This window comes from Camelus ferus, chromosome 7 (assembly GCF_009834535.1).
Source record: "Camelus ferus isolate YT-003-E chromosome 7, BCGSAC_Cfer_1.0, whole genome shotgun sequence".
NCBI classification, from domain to species: domain Eukaryota; kingdom Metazoa; phylum Chordata; class Mammalia; order Artiodactyla; family Camelidae; genus Camelus; species Camelus ferus.
Window position 1 is genome coordinate 42,091,843 of NC_045702.1, and position 17,829 is coordinate 42,109,671.

General features: G+C 41.5%; 2 protein-coding genes across 7 annotated transcripts in view; one reads left to right on the forward strand and one right to left on the reverse strand.

Annotated features, from left to right (window-relative positions):
- The window catches only part of TRIL (TLR4 interactor with leucine rich repeats), a 170,670-nt gene that overhangs the window by 119,243 nt on the left and 33,598 nt on the right, over nucleotides 1–17,829 (forward strand). The gene's annotated exons all lie outside the window — the stretch shown is intronic.
- CREB5 (cAMP responsive element binding protein 5) overlaps nucleotides 1–17,829 on the reverse strand; it is a 386,168-nt gene that overhangs the window by 20,738 nt on the left and 347,601 nt on the right. The window lies entirely within an intron of this gene.

Consider the following 17,829-nt stretch of genomic DNA (forward strand, 5'->3'; position numbering starts at 1 on the left):
GTCAGCAAACTTTCCTATAAAAAGTCAGACAGTAAATATTTTCATCATTGCATGCCTTTAAGGTCTCTCACAACTACTCAGCTCAGCGCTTTTGGCACAAAAACAACTGTAGATGGTATGTAAACAAATGACCATGCTGTGTTCCAATACAACTTTATTCAGGGACAGGAAATTTGAATTTCATGTAACTTTCACGTGATATGAAATGCTATTCTTCTTTTGATTTTTTTCAACAATTTAAAAATGTAAAATCCATTTTTAGCTCCTGCACTTTGCAAAATTTAAAGACTTGGTAATAAGCTTAGTTGCTGTTTCTTCAAAATTTGTATTTTCTTGTACACAGACAATTATCATATCCTGAGGGGCACTATGTACTAAGTACTGTATAATACAATCACTCCTTGGAAACCTATCTTCTGCAGAGATGACAGTCTAGTTGGCAAGCTCACATTGGCTTCATAAAGTATTTACTAGGGGACTCCAAGTTCTCTCCTGATTTGTGTTCTTATCTGATTGATGATGGCGGTGTGTAATCACTGAGAAATGGAAAAGGTGCATTAAATTGATGATCAAAGCAACCACGCTCCAGCTCTGTACAATATTAATGATTCTCAACCGGTCAGGGTAAACTATTGATAAATACAAATTCAATTCAATTCAATTCAATTCATCAAAATCTTTAGTTAAACATAAAGAGCCTCCGCTTGTTAAAAACAGGGGGGGCAGTTTGACAGATTATATGTTAATATTTGATAATCACTGAAAATGTTCCCTGCATCCTCACTCAGTGGTGACTTGCCTCCTCTTTCATGAGCAATGTCTACCGCACAGCATCTACGGACGTTCATCATGGTTGTCCTGAAGAAGTTAAGCTTCCTGAATCCCTGGGAAAGATTAATGTTGTGTATTGTGTTTATTTCTAAACATAAAACTGATACCTCTGATTTTTAGAAATTATTTAATTGTCTTTATAAAACTGCTCATTATAATAAATGAGCAATGCTTTTAAAAGTACAATTAAATCAGTAACCAATGAACCAAATGCATTGTTTATATTTGGTGAGTGAACAGCATTCCAGACAATTCTATGCATATGTAGAGATGGAGGAACAAGTAGAATAATTTCAAAATAGCTTGTGATTTAACAAAACTCTTATTTGAATAGAACATAAGCAAAAGAAGTGAAAATGGAATGAATTGTTGGACTTCAGACACGTTTCTTTACTCCAAGGAAAGTTTCTAAATACCTCCAAACTTAAAGGTGAAGAAAATTATGAAAAAAATTATATTGAAATATTTTAATTGACATTACTAGATAGTACTGATGGACTTTCTAAACTATTTTTCATAATTTCATTTATATAAAAATATACAGCTGCAGAGTTAAAAAAAAAACCCAACAACTACGAGAATATGAGGAGAAAAAGTGAAAGTCACCTGCCTGCCTCCTTCCTTCTAAGCCCCCTTGCTCAGATGTACCCACCAGGTATCCGCAGACACATCCTTAGCACTTATCAGAATACGTTTGTGCAAACCCTTTGTATGATACATGGTTCTGTATCTTGCTTTTTTTTTTTTCACTTCAACAATATATATCTTCAACACCTTGCTGCAGCAGTAAAAAGAGCTAATAATAATGGCTGGCATGAATTGAGCACTCACTATGTGTTCCACTCCTCATTCTGTGTTTTACAGGAGTTAACTCACCTAATCCTCAGAACAACCTTGCAAGGCACAAAGAGGGGCGAGGCCCCGTGCCCAGGCTCTCTCCGCTGGAGAGGGGTGGAGGCGGGCTACCTTCAGAGTCTGCTCCCTTCACCACCGGAAGGCATGCCATGCACACTTTGCCAAAAACAGGAATAGACTGTGTTATGCCACCTCCCCATTATCCAATGGGAAGGCAGAAAGAAGTGAAGGGCCTAGAAAAAAATGACAAGACAAGATGCCATGGCTGCAAGGTCTGGCATGCAAGCGGAGGTCTAGATACACTTGTTCTGAAACTTGGCAGAGGGAAGGGTGGTGGTAAGAATTTCCAGGCAGCTCAACTGCAGCAAAGGACCATCCAGGGCTTAGCCTGATCACCTCCCTTGTTATACTATGAAGAGTGGGTACTTATATTCGCCCCTCTCCCCAACCCACTGCCACGGCCCATAACCACAGATATGATAAGGTCCACGCATCCTTTCTCCCCAGTCCCCCTTCCTATCCTTTGGGTATGTGACAGTTCTAGGTCTTTCTAATGTTCAGAGGATGAAAGAAAGTCAAGCCCTTAGTACAGCCTACACACAGGCACTGTGGGATGTGGCCCGACCTTCCCACCAACTACAAAGGTTTGATAGTCTTCTCGCCTAGGAAGAGCTTTCCTTTCCCTTAGACATTCTCGAGCTCTTGGCTCCAGGGTCCTCCTTCACAAAATTCTCCCTGGTCTCCTGGTCTAAATCAATTCCTGTTGTTACATGCTCCCAGTAGGACCACAGTCCACTTTTTAAAATTCAGTTTATAGTTAAGATTTTTAGTATCACCATTCAATTAATATCTGCCAATAATTCCAGATGATAAGCTTCATGAGAGATAACCATGTTTGATTTTCCTCAGTGTTAAATTCACAGCTTTAACACAGAGCCTGGTATATGCTGGGCACTGAATTCATATTTTTGGAAAGAATGAATGAATGCATGCATGAATGAATGAAACTGTCTAAGGCTTATGATGGGAATGTAGCATTTTCATCTTGGATCACTGCAGGTGGTATATGTAGGAAAGGCTAATTTATCAGTCAACGAAGGTCAGCAGAATGACTAGAGAAGTCATACAGGCAGACATAAAAGGACTGTCTAAAGAGCTCCCGCTCCACACCCTGCCTGCCCTCTAAAGAAATGACAACAGGAAAAAAAGAAAACAAAAGAGGAACTGACTTAGACCAAGAGATCAGGGAGAATTTTATGAAGGAGGATCCTGGGGCTGAGAGCTCTAGAAAATGTCTAAGGGAAAGGAGAGCTCATGCCAGGCAAGAAGACAAAAGGAATAAACAAAAGGAATGAACATTAACTTCATCTTGATATACTGTCCCTGAAAAAGTGGCACGGAAAATTGAAAAGCTGCTTAGGAGTGGGTCACTGCGTTATCCCTACAATGCTACAAACAACTTTTCCACCTTTAATTAGAAGCAAATGGAGCCTGACAAATACATACTATGCATCAGATCTTCATCTCTCAAATAATTAGCTTGTACTGTTAAGGGAAATTACTTGATAGCCTCAAGTCTATTCTTGCATGTTGCACGCCAAGGCAATAATACCACTAAGGCTTGTAACATTCCATTTAACTATTCACTCAACAAATATTTATTGGGCACTACGTTAGGCACATTATTATTTGCCCACTACCCGAAAGAAATGCGAGACACATAAAACCAAAGCTTTTTCAAAGCACTGGAAGGAAAAACACCCCCTTAAGGGTCGAAATGAAACTTTCAAGCACCCTTAGAGAGTCTTGGGGCTTGGGTTGAGTCCACCCCCAAAGCACCAACCTACGTCATCTTTGAAGGAAAGCAGTGAAGACAAATGATGATTGAGCTGCTTTGCACATGCCACATTTAATATTCTCCATGTCACTTCTCAACAGTTTGGGGCATTTCTCAAAATCCTAAAGAGCCCACTGCCTCCCTGGACCCTGGGCACACTGTAAGTCATTAAGACACCAGATACAGATATTTGTACCCAACTCTCTTAGGGATGATAAATGACCAGCAAATGAGTCCAAGCTGTATTTTGCAGAATGATTTTTCTTTTTGAAGCTGAACTGGGTATTAGTTTAAATAACATTCTATCCAATGCCAAGAAAAGGCAAGGGAGAGAGAAATTAATGAGCAGATAAACATATATTTTTCAGCTATAAAAACCAGGGCTATTCCTGAGGTGCGATTGCAAGAAAGAAAAAAAATGATTCTGTTTACTTTCTATCGTCCTCTACCACATCCATTTATTTGAGAGAGCAAATCAGGAGAGACAGCGAGAAGTCTGACACAGCTGGTTTCAGTCAATAGGGGTCATTTTCATTTGGTCTGTGTATTTTATAAGTTCCTTGTTCACTGTTCCCAATGGGAGGGTGGGCTTGCTGCCCAGGATCTGAGTCTTGGTAAGAAACCAGCTGTCCACCTCATCCCATACCACGCACCGCCGCTGCCATGATGGCCCAGTCCCAGTGCCTCTTTAATCTCCAGTTTAGCTCAGTTTTGCATCACAGCACATCGTGTGAAACCCAGGTACACGCAAACGTCATTCCCTCCACTTGAGTGCACGCATGTGGGCCTGCGTGAGCACACACGCGTGACACACCCACCCACACCCACCCCAGGCAATTTATGTCCCATTAACAACTCATTCTTGCCAATTAGAAACATTTGTGGAACTGTAAAAACATTTCTTCTCCGTTTTCAGCGCGGCTGATTTGCTTATGCTTTACGGACTCCAAAAGCCAAACCGAATTAAACATTATTTGAAATTCAGTTGTGGGGGCAGGAGGGGTAGGGATGGTTGAAGCATTCTTTCTAGAAAGGTTTTAATTAAAAACAGCTCTTGATTTTGTTCTAGAAGAGAATGTGATAATATCAAAAGGTAGTGTTGCTGAGTGGACCACAAGTTAGAGATTACCTATATAAAAATAAGATAAAATCCATATTCCTACTAACTTTTGAATACAAAATAATTCCCATTGGAAGCCACCCTGAGGAATTTCTGTAAATGTAATTTACACATCAATATATTTGATCAGCTGAGGCGGTCAACACAGGCTTTTGAATGGTCCAAATGGTCAATGATGTGACACCAGAAGCCTTCACTGAAGGAGTGCTCACAGTATCAATGATTACTGGCTTGTTTTAGGTAGCAAGGATTTCTGAAATTTAAGTCTCTGAATTCATTTTTAAAAAACCCTCATATTTATCCACTGAATTTTATGACCGTACTTGGCCAATTTGGATCCCCAAATGCGTCCCAAACTTGGAGAGAGACCGGGATGAGAACTGTCACAGGGGGTCACGGGACAGTTACACAAACTTGGAGCTTCATTTAGCCAAAGTAGAAAAGTTTCAGTGCCCAGACTCATATCTGGACTTCAGGATGTCTATTAAGAATGACTGTATAACTCTGACAGCATAGCAGATCTTAAAATCCACATTTATTTCAGGATCATTGTTAAGACAATTAACTAAAATCACACCTGGCTTAATCACTGGGAATAAAATATGCTCATTTCAAAACTTTCATAATGTAACTCAGCTATGATGGTTTCACAGTTTAAGTATTCTGCTGCTTTAGATTTTGGTTTGGTAGTAAAATTTCAAATAAGGCTACCAGGTTGGAGGGAGCAATTACCAGGGAAAGGGGAGGATGTTATAAGGTCTGGGAGGGAAAATATTCATACTCGTTGTCATATTGGCATTAAAAAATACTAACCCTGAAGATATTAGAGATGATGTAATTAGAAAAAGAAAAAACCCACAGAGGAACTATATTATAAATCAATACTTCAGTCCACTGGAAAATGATGCAAGGAAATCTCACAAATAAGGATAGTATCTCAGAAAAGTGGAACTCTGGCAATCCTAATGTAAGCAAGGAAAAGAATTCAGTGTTTGATTTCACTCTCTCACTGTCCACTTGGTGGGTGTAACTTCTAAAATGAGGTAAAGCAGACTTAAGTGCTAGGTGACATCTTAAACTTTGGTGGTTAAAAACCCAAACAAACCCCAGAGACAGCTCTTAAGCAATTTCCCTGCCAGCCTTTTTATATTAATATCTAAATCATATCTTAATTACAGTTCTGCAAGAGTGAGACTTCAATTTATTCCTGTTAAGGGAAGACATTAATGAATGGACATTTACAGGACTGTTTTACTTCAGATACCACTTCCCTGCATCTCTTTGACTCAGGGGCTGTCTTCTACAATTCAACAGGCTGGTGAGCATTCGAAGAGGCTGTGCATTTTAGTGAATTTCAGAACCAACTGCTGTTCTGAGAGCAGGAAATAGTCTTCATTCTACCGTAAGCTTTTTATACGTCCTTAGATAAGTAATCTACTTCGTTCTACGTGTCCCAATCTACCTAACAAATGAGGCAGGATCCTGAGCTCCCTACTCCAGAGACAAGCTCCGAGTTGATGTCTGCTAAGAGGTAGGAATCTATTGGAGAAGTGAGTATGAATGTCTAAAATAGAGAAAAGTCACTGTTTCAGAGAACTTCAAAAGAAGAATAGAAGACTTGGAGTGAGAAATCTAGGTTTAAAGCCCTCTGGCTCTACCACCTTGGCTGGTCATTTTGAGCTTGAAATTCCTCCTCTATGAAACGGGGATTCATAATAGGGAAAGAAACAGTATAAACCAAAAGGAGATACAGAATAATTAGTGGAACAGAGTGGAGTTGTCTTGTGGGCAGAAGTTAATACCAGCTTTTGATGAAAAATAAGAAACAACCTTTTTTTTCTTAGCATTAAAATATGTTTGTTATACTTCAGATTTTTAAAATTCAAAATAAAGCACAATGGAACAGTATGTATCCATCAAAAGGAATGAAGTCCTGATACCTGCTGCAACTTTAAATGAATCTCAAAAACACTATTATATGAAAAAAGCCAGACACAAAGGGTCACATATTGTACGATTCCATTTATAGGAAATACCTAGAACAGGTAAATCCACAGAGACAGAACACAGACTAGTAGTTGCCTGGGGCTAGGGGAGGGCAGAATGAGGAATAACTGTTAAATGGGTTACAGGGTCTCATTTTGGGGTGATACAAATATTTTGGAACTAGATCAAGGTGACGACAGCACAACATTTTTCATGTACTATACGCCACTGAAATGTACACTTTACAATGGTTAATTTTATGTTCTATGAATTTTGTCAACTAAAAATATTTTTAAAATAAAGCAAAATGAGAATCTCATCTTTTAACAGGGTGCTAATAGAAACTCTTGACTTCATCTGAGAATGACTAATATTCATCATGATGTCAACCTTATGTGAACACTGTCTTGTGAACAATAAAAGCCAAAAAGATATTTTGTCCTAGAATAGATAAGGTCCACACCAGGTTTGCAGTACGTGTCTCAGGGAACATGACTCCCCTGCATGATGCTGGCACCCTCTTTTTCCTACAACCCTACCAACTCCTAGCTGGCTTAGAACTAAAGAGAAAATGCCAAAGGCACAGCCATCAACGGTGTATGACACAAAGCTAGTAGAGAGCATTTAATACACTGGACGAAGACCCAGCATCCAAAAAGGTCTTGGCAGACTAGCATCAAGGAATCCAGTAAGAGAAATTTAATGGGGCTCAGTGTAACATCTTACTCTTGGTTAACTAAAAGAAAAGAAAACCTAGACACAGCAAACACCAGTATGTCCAGAGACAGCTCAGAGGAGACACGGCTTGGCGATTATATATATAATAGAGGATGCAGGGATTTCATGTGACTTTGGAAAGCACCATTAGGTGATGCACACATCAAAACAGTTGAAGTGACTTTTCAACTGCATCAAAAAACAAAGCAAAACAAAACAAAACAAAAAACAGATTAGAGAACTTAATGCAAGAAAGCGTGATTCCTGTTCACCTCTGCACAGGCCAGGATGTACACCGTACGAGCCTGTGTCCCCGTATCCCTGCCCCCAACGAAGATCTCACATTACGCCTGATAGGTGTTGGGTTTTCTCTAGGGAAGTGTCCTAATTCTCAGCTGATAGTACATATATGCTGTGACCTTTTGTTTCCCTCTCTAATGACACTGTGATGAACTCCTGTATTCGCACATTTTGGCTTATTTGCCTGGTTATTTCTAAAATGTGTTTTTTTGTTAATTTTTTTAAAGTCTGGTGAGTTGATCCATCCAGTTGAGTTCAATTTCTGGGCAGAGGTGATGGTAGATGGTAGTAGTAATAGTAGTGTGTGTGTGTGTGTGTGTGTGTGTGTGTGTGTGTGTGTGTATTGTGTAGGGCACGGAGGATGGATGTCTATTGAGGGAGATCTAAAAGGAAAGGTTGGGGGTGGGGGCACCTGTCAAGTATCAGCTTTAGATAACCAGTCTGTTCTTGGATCTCATTTCTTATTCTATCAATATCCCCACACCCAGATGAGATATTGCCATATTAGAGTTTTAGGGTCCCCTGCTCCTTTTGGATTACTGAGCTCCTTAAGCACTATGGAATGACCCTGGGTACTAACGGGGCCCTAGCAGATATTACATGCTCCTGGCTGGTTTCCCTGGCAATTTAAAAGGTGCTGAATACACAGTGGGCTTAGAATAAATATCTGTTGATTGCCTGCCTGCCTGCCGCCTGCAAGTCTCCAGGAGTGGTGCCTAGCCATGGAATGTCTTTGAAGCGCTGGCCTATAATTTTCTCCACAGAAAGAACACCTTCTGGGGGCGGCTGCAGGGAGAATAATGCCCTTTGTCTTGCTGGCGAACACTACTCACCCCCCAAAACCCAGCACCTGCAAGCCGGGGTAATTTTAGGTGAGGGCTTATTTCCAGCTTTTATAGAAGAAGAAAGTTCTATTGGAAGAAAAAAAAGTAATCCTTTGTTATTTTATTTTGGACGAGCTTTTAATCAGAAACATAGGCAGTAACATATGTTCGAAAAAGACATATGAAACATAGAACTTTGCGTTTCTAACTCACAATGGAAAATCCACATTAATGCCACACTAAGTTTGGGTTTTTAATTGCACGGAAGTAAGGAAATTCAGAGTTCAAGTTCCCACAGCAAACTTGACTCCATATGGGCATCCCAGGACCCTCTCTCTGAGTGGGGTGACCTAATTATTTGGCAAGAAAGTAGTGCAATGAATAGTGATGGAAAGGATTTCTCCTCGCTGCTGGACTTCCCATCATCCCAAGCAACATGGACATCAGGCAATGCTAACTGCATAAACTGTACCTTCTTTAATGCATAGCCACCCTTGGGTGTGTGCTTGGTGGCCGTCATGAAGAGCAATCCCACTGCAGCACCGGAGGCAGGAGGCCCACGACTTGGCAAGTGCTGCTTGGGTGGGGCAGCCAGTCACCCCACCACCAGTCCTCCATCACATCCTTCCCCACGCCCTTCCGAGAGCAGTTGTGTTCAGTGGGCACTGCCCTCCCAGCCCGACTCCACCCCCAGAGGACACCTCTCAGTAACTCAGATGCTCAAATTTCTGAATCTGAATGTCTGACTAAAAGGACTTTCCTGGACACACCTCTGCCCGGTCCTGTGAAGACTTCTCCAAGATAGCTGTTCTATATTGTCATCTTCTAGCTTCATTCCACTTACTGGGAGATGGCGAGACGCATGCCACCGGGTCCCTGTTGAAGGCATTAGTTGTCTGGCCAAGGGTAAGAAGGCTCCAGGTGTTTCCTCTCTAACTACAGGCAGTAGGTTGTATGGACGTATGGGTTGTCCTGCCCCTTGGTATCCACAGCCACATCTATCTAACACACTGTGTATTCCAGTACTGTCTTTCTTCTTGCTAAAATGGTAATGGTATATTCTGGTTCCCCATTTGCCTCTGATCTAATCCCTGTGTGAGTCCCCCAAAGCATGTCAACAAAGATATGGGAGGAGAGTGGGAGGGAGGAGGGGGAGGAAAAGAGAGAGACAGAGTATAATAAACTCTGATTTTTAAGAGCTGCTTAGGTTCCTTTTTGGGCTTTGTAAGTGTTTGTGGTCCAGAACCACTGGACCAATAGCCAAATCAACTTTTTGTGATGGTCCTATCATCCTGCTAAAATAGAGTTCCAGGTCTGTCTGTGAGTGGTCTGGATCATGTGGTGCTCAACTCAGCAGCCCTTGGACGACACAAACAGCACATCCATAAATAGTCCTTGGGCTCTGAGCACACTGAGAATCAGAGATGCCACTTCTGAACAGCCTGTTCTCACTGAGCAGGAAGGACCAGGAGAAACCTGTGAGAGACTCAGGATGAAGGAGCATCATCATTAATGAGAGCTCCTAACACAGCACAACCTTTGGTTTTTTAGGCAAACCACACCAGGGAGAATAAAGCTGTGTGTGGGGAAACTAAAACAAAACACAAAATCTTTTTTTTTTTAATTGCATGCCTACATTTAAAGCAAAAGAATTCTATTTCTTATAATGCATGTCTACTTTTAAGGCATTTCCAAGAGAAGCCATTTATAATTTATGAAGCGTCTGGTTGCTTGTATGTTTATAAAAAGTTATGCTTAAGGAGAGCTTTTGAATTATGCTCAAGAAGATGATGGTACAGAGCATTCCCAGCCAAAAATGAGGAACGACTCTTTTTCCTAGCTGATGTGCATCCAAATCATGTTGGTTCTCACACGCAAAAATTCTGTTAAAATCTGGGTATTAAAAAAAAATCAAGTTTTCTGTGCTCTTTGCCAGTTTGAGAGTTTTTCTTTTTGTTTCAGGAGGTATGATCAACAGAATACATTAACTATTTGCTAAGCTATCTTTTTACCTTTTCATTTCTATTGTCTCCACAGTGTACAATTCAATAAACCAGAGATCTAAGTCTACTATTTTACTGCCTACAACACAAGTAATGGGGGTGGTGGGGCGGGGAATGTGGAACCATCTCTTTAAATCACACTGTCACAACTGAGTATCATTCTAAAAATGCCAAACTAGAAAGCTTTCTGGTTGATTTATTAATTGAAAATGGCCTGTCTAAGAATTTATCTTCTAACAAGCTTAAGATATCATTTTCATGATCTGTCTTCTTTTCCAGCTTAAGCAATTTCTTTTCTGACTCCAAATTTCTCCTAAGCAACTGCTCACCAGGGATTGACAATAATATAGTAGCTTGCCCTAAATCAGTGCCTTCCTTCTAGAGAGAGCAAAGTTCTTTGCAGACGTTAAGCCTCCGAAGTGGGTGATGAAGATCATTCCCCATGTTCTGGAGATGTAGGAAACAAGTGTTAAGTCACCTGCTTGGGAGCCAGTGTAGACGAGGAATTTGAACCTGAGGTTGTTCTCGGTGGGGCAGCCTGACAGCTTGCCTTGTTAGAAGAAAGATGTTGGATAATAAAGAGCATGTGGAGAAGGCAAGAAGGAAGTGAAGAGGCAAAAAGCCAGAGGGGAGGGACAAAGACACAGAGGAGAGAAGAAAGGAACAGAAGTCAGCTCGGTTGGAGGTGGAAAATATGCTCTACCCAAGGGCTCTGATACCTGTAGTCATCAATATACAATGATAAGGCAGAATCACCCTAATAGAGAAGTGGATACAAGACTGGGTCAAAGGACTCCAAACTCAAACAAGCTCAATTCCCTTTTTTAGAGAATTGTCCACTCTACCCTAGTTTCCAGCTAAATTAATCACCAGTGAAATCGCCAGTGAGTGTTATCTAGTGATTTCTTCCCTTCACTATATGCCAGCCAAAGAGTCTGGATTTGGTGCGGCGGTTAAGGAAGGAATTGCATCCTGCAGGGCTGCTTTTTTTTTTTTTTATAGGAATAACATTATACATAGACATTGTCCCACTTCTGTAAGGTTTTGAAACCACGCGTGGTTAACCAGAGGCTAACAAAATGGTTAACCAAACGTGTCAACCACTAAGCCAAGTGGAAATAGTGATGGCAGCTCTAACAACGGGGAGTTGTTCTTCCGTCTCTGTGACACATTCCACCCAGCATCCAGCCTGACTAACCATGTACTAAAGAGTGGACTGGAGGCTGCAGACTTCATGTGGGGGAAACCCAGCTAATGGTGGAAGGGCTGGTCTACTACTACTTCTTCTCCAAGACCACTTCTCCTCCAGGACAGTGTGCTTAATTTTGCACACTCTTCATGAGCAGAGACGGTAAGCCCTCCAAAGGGACTCTCTCCAGTCCACTGCTCTTTGCTTAGTTTTGATCTCAAGTAAAATTCAAAACTTGGTAACATCAGTTGTCAATTAATTAAATATATTATCAAAAAGATACCACAGCCAGAACCTCTCACCCGGTGCTGCAGCTCTGGGTGTAGACTGAGCCCTTTATCCAGTATGTCCGTATTATGGGAGTTCACCACTGAGTTCTGGTCTGACTGCTGGGACTGTTAAGTGGGAATCTTTTTAAAGGAGATAGATTGTTTTTCTTGGTACCATTTCAGTGCCTGCTACATTCCCTGCTTTCTTTCTTTTCTTCTGCTTGAAAGTATCCTTTAATTTTCTTCCAAAACCCGTTCACTATAGGAAGTATATGACAATCAAGCTTCCCTGGTGGGACACCACATATTGTGTGCTTTGCATACAAAGAGGACAACTGTCAGTAGTCAAACACCCAACTTATTACAGTCGGGTAACATTTGCCATTAGAGTAGGGATAGTTTTTCAATGATCTGCTTTGATTTGTATTATTTAGTAACTCAGAATCCTTTCTGTAAGTAAGGGGGGGGGGTATGTACTGAAACTCAATTTGTAAACAAAGAATTAAATATTATATTGTTTTGCAACCAATTTCAATTATTTTCCCTGAGGGGGGGTTGGTTCTTTAATTCAGATTCCAACAACAAAAAATACATCTAAGTTTGCTTTTATTCATTCTATTTCAAATCTTAAATTCAATCTGTGTACACAATATTGCCTTCCTTAGTATTCTTGAATGGAAGCCTGGGGAGATATGGACAGAGGGAAAATGAATGGCAAAGGGGCATATACTCATTCTTTTGTCTCTTTCTTCTATCACCTCAGGTTTAATATTTTTAACTAGTCTCCATTTTTCACTTAAAGACACAGCATGTATCACAGGATAAAAAGCAGGGACTCTAGGAATGCATATTTGAGATTCATGCTGAGTGCACTGGACTTAGTACTATACTAATCTCCCTTCTGAAATAACAGTTACCCTTCTTTCTGAATCCTAATTTTGCACACTCTTCATGTGCAGAGATAGTAAGCCCTCCAAAAGCACCATCCTCATCCCACTGCTCTTGGATTGGTTTTGACCTCAGATAACATCAGTTGTCAGTTCATTAAGTTTATTATCAAAAGGATACCATAGCAGAGAACCTCTCACCCAGTGCTAATAAGGTGACGTGTTTCCAAAGCACTTGCTATTTGAATTATAAAAGTGAGACACCCACAGTGAAGTGTGGAGATGGGGCTGGAAGATCATAAGCCTAACTGATTTCCTTCCAAATGACAATAATTACCCAGGTAAGAGGCAAAATTCCTCATATTAAGTCAATTTTGATCATTTCAGAACTTAATGGTTACAAAATAGTATCAGATGAAATCTATAAATCTCATGAATCACACTGCATTAATGACTGCAGTAAATGATTCGTGAATTTAGATTTAATACTGGTCTGAGTTTAGTTTAAAGGCCGGTTCAAAGAATACCTATAAAACATCAAACATGAAAACAAACTCTGGCGACAGATACAAGTGGATTCTGTTTATTCTGAGAAAAGAAAGTTGTCAGGACAACTGAGTGAGGCATTTCAAATGCAATATAAGGTCATACTCTTTAAGTGAATTAGAGAAAGAGTGAGGCTACCATTTTAGGGAGATTAACGTGTCAGATGCACATCTGAGATTTCCACATCCCACGCCACCAAAATACATGCCAATTTAGGAATACAGAAGACTTAAAGTAACTGGATCTTTCACTCTTGTATGCTCTTGGGAAGCATGGGTGACGTACATAGCTTGGGCTCTGATGCACTGGGGCTGGTCATTAAATGTTCCATGACTTTTTCTTTTAATCAGAAGACAGTTTTAACTTGGCTCCATTTCAGATACGGTAATGGCAGCCTCCCTCCCAAAGATTCCTTCTACTCTTCCAACTGGCCAACACTTGCTTCATTTTCTCCTGTAGAATGTAGATCACCCAGAATGACTGGCTGGGCAAGGCAGCTCCTCCTCCTGCACTTCCCTGGTGTTTTGGGGGAAGCTGTTCATTATTCTAACATACATTTAATGAGCATTTACTCTGTGCACAGTAAGGAATACAAAGACGATTCTGCCCATTTCCAAAAAGTCTTGAAATCTAGTAGATTCCATTATTCTGAGCCACCGGGACATTATGGATTAAGTGGATTATTTCTAGTGGATGTTTTAGATTCAGTTTAGCTTGCTCTAACCTGAACTAAATGGATGCCACCGGTGTTCTGGGGCTAACGAGCATTTTCAGATTGCAGCATGTGAAATAGTTAATAGTAGTTAAACCTGATCTAAACTGGGAATTTTGGTCATGGCTCAAACCAGTGGTTCTCAACCTAGGGTGATTTTGTCCCCGGGGCACACTTGGCAATATCTGGAGACAGTTCTGGTTGTCACAACTTGGAGGGGGTTGCGACTAGCATCTAGTGAGTACAGCCAAGAGGTGCTGCCAAACATTTACCAATGCACAGGGCAGCCTCTCACAACAAAGAATTAGCTAGCCCCAAATGCCAGTAATGCCCAGGCTGAGAGAACCTGCCTTAACCTGACTGCCAGGTTAACTAAACCATGACTAAATGACATTTACCAATTAGTTATTTATTTTGCTCTTTGAAGGGGACACCACAAGACCATTGAGATATGGGTATTAAAATGGGCTGGTACAAAAATCCAAGTTAATAACAGAATATCTTTTGTGTGACATTTCCTCTCTGTTCTTAATGAAATTCATTAGCTCACTCTGGCTAAGTGTGAGTAACAGCCCTGAGAATTTGGTTTTCTATAACCATAGGCTCTAAAAACTGGAAGAGTTTGGGGGTGCCCCCTGGACCTAAAACACAGATTAAATTTTATTTATGTATTAAGATTTATTTCACAGATTAAAAAACTTAGGGTTAGTGAGATTAAAAGACCATTGTGCTTATATGACAAGTTCGAGGTTGAAAGGGAATTAGAACCCATGCCTCCATACTGCCAGTCCAGGCTTTCTCTCTACCCTGGAGACTAATCTGGGACTCAGCTGCATCTTGAACTTAAATAAGAAACAGAGATGACATCTGAAAACGCTAACAGCCCACGTGTTGTGTATTTTCCGTGGCGCTGAGATGTGTTCTGAGGCCGGGCTACTTCTTGTAGGGAGCCACAGTGACAGTGGCAGCCACTGTGCTTGCTCTGGGGGAACCTAGGGGCAGAGTCTGTTAGACCAGCAGCCACCTGCATCTCCTGAGCTGGAGGCCGGTGCTCCAGGTAGGATTTGCCAAACTAGGAGGCAAGGGCAGATCCTGAGACCTTTTGCAAAAGGAGTGTTATGAAGGGCTTGATCATACTTGCCTTTCCCTCTGGCTGCTGGGGCACTTAGCTCAGTTTTCTCCCTCTGGATTGTATTCTGTTATCTGTCAAAGAATTCCAGCCCTATAAAGGTCTTTAAAGGGAAGTATATAAAGCTTTAGCCTTGTCATTCTCTTCTTAGTAACTTCTTAAATTTGCACATGGAATTTGGTCTCTACAGTGGGAGAAGAGGTGTATTGTGTCTGCAGAAAACTAGTGATAGTAGGCTCTGAATTACAGTGAATTTAATACTTCTACTTTCAAATAATCAATCAAAATCTAGTGATTCCATACAACATTCTCATAAATGTAGAATGTTTTAGAACTTTTAGTAGAGAGAGTCAACATTTATTTAGTCAATAATGGTGGAGAGGAGGACTGCCCTCCTACCCCACCCTACCTTCCATCTATAAAGAATTTTAAGAGAGGAGCCTGGAAATATGGGCTCAAAGTATGTATTTCACTGCCCATTCCTTCCTCCTCTTGGATCTTCTGTAAAATAAATACAGGATATGTCAAAGCAAAACTGAAGCTTGAATTTTCTGTTTCACGCTTTCTTTGAAAGCGCTGGGGACAAGGCATGCAAAGTGGGTGGCCACGAAGCTTTGAGCAAGTTGGCTGCCTCTCTCTCAGCCTTCTGACACCATCCTCATATTCTCCTTGAAACTGTCACCGTCTGTCTCCCTGCACGTTCAGATCTGCCTCATGACTAAGGAAACGGAACAAAGCATGGGACCAGTGGGTGTCCGTGTGTTTGTGTGAATGCGTGTGTGGGATGAAGAAGGGGGAAGGGGAGGGATAAGGTACAATGGCACATAACCAGATCCCAGAAATAATGCAGAAGTCTGCCGGGAGATTTTCCTATGGCCCTTTAAACAGGATCCTTGCTGGAATTTTTGGATTCTGTCCCATGGAGTTCAAGTGCATTCTTCAGGGCAGCCAGTTACTGTTCCACAGAGGTGTGAATGTCCCGGAGTTTCACAAGCACAATACTTCACATTGTTGGTTCAGAATTACTTTAATTCCTCTTTCCACCACCCCACCCCCATCTCCATTAAGAAGCTGTTGAATCTGCAGAGAAGCCTAACAGCCAGGGATGAAAATGCCAATGAAAGCAGCAAGAAGACCTGTAGTAAATGTTCTAGTATAAGAATATCATCCATTTTTTGCTCCTTTTTGCCTGATAATGATCAAGGTCTGACTTTAGCAATTGCATAAAGTTTACCCAAAAAGTTTTGTTTTCCTGAAAGATGAAAAAAATAAAAGCCATCACTTTATCCCATCCTCACGCAGCCCCATTTAAGGGTAGTGGATTAAGGTTCTGCTACATAGACAATAAAGCACATATGCTCTGGGAAAAGTTCCTTGGAAATATAAGTGTTTGGAAGCCCATGAATCAAAGAGATCAAGAACTCTGCATTCACCCAGGCTACATCTGCTGCCAGTTCCAGACTGTTCCCTGTGGATGACTTGTATATTATTACACAAGGCAACATCCTAAAATGAAAGCACCTCTAAGAGAATTATGGTGTTAAACTGGGATATACAATCCAGATGCTTCCCACCTCGGGTGAACCCCAGGAGGTCCCCGCCCCCGACAGAGTGAGACGACACAGAAAACCTAATGATGCCTACACGTGGATTTCGCCTGGCGGGGACTGTTTATTTTTCTGACTTTGAGAAACTGCACTGGGGACCAGCAGAAAAATGAATAAGGAAAAGTCCCCTTAAAGTCTTCTAGCCTGAAGAACAGCTTCTAAAAATCAATACTTTTAATAATAGTGACTTGAAACCAGATCTCAGGATACAAAGAAGAGGGTGGGAGGAGACACCAAAGAAAATGTCTAAGGTGCAAAAATGAGTGACAAGTGGCACAGTGCGTCAGGCTGCCGCTTACATTTCCGAAGACTCGGGCAAGCCTTTAGCACTCACTCCAGAAAGGCCCCAAAGCTGTGTGGCTTTAGAGGTGGGGCAAGAAAAAGCAGACATCACAACACTTTGCCCGTGAACCACATCACACTCCCCTCCCTTAACGAGAATCTTGTGGGCTTAAACCACAGGCTCATAACCGAACCTTCCCTGCCAGGGCAGCAGACAAACTTTGCTTTCCCACAGGCCGGCTCAGGATTTCAGCATCCCACCACAGGGCCTGGGCTTAAGGATCCATCATCGGTTCAGCCAAGTACGTTTCTCCACCCACGGCGACTCCATCTTGGGCCTCAGCCAAAGTGAGAACACTGTGGGGGTGGGGGGATGGGGGGGAATCCTATAGCTAAGCACACAGAGCAGGAAGGCTGGGAGCAGGGAGAAAGGGTTGAAGTGGCTAATTTTTCCACTTTCCCCCTGCTGTGGTTAAAGCAGTGACAGATAATTTATCACACATTTTGATTGCACGCCAGCTGGCTGTAAAAAAAAAAAAATAAGAAAGAGTTGTTTATTAATTCAATTAGCTGGCTTATTTATCAGGGCTGGGTTAGCAGGGGCGGCGAGAAGGCCAAAGGATGCCCGTGTCAAGCTGTCTCTTGCAGGCCCTGCAGGCAAGTGGAGACACGCATTCTTACCCTGCAAGACTTGGAGTGTTGCACTGGCTGTGTTTACCCTGAATGCTTGGTGCG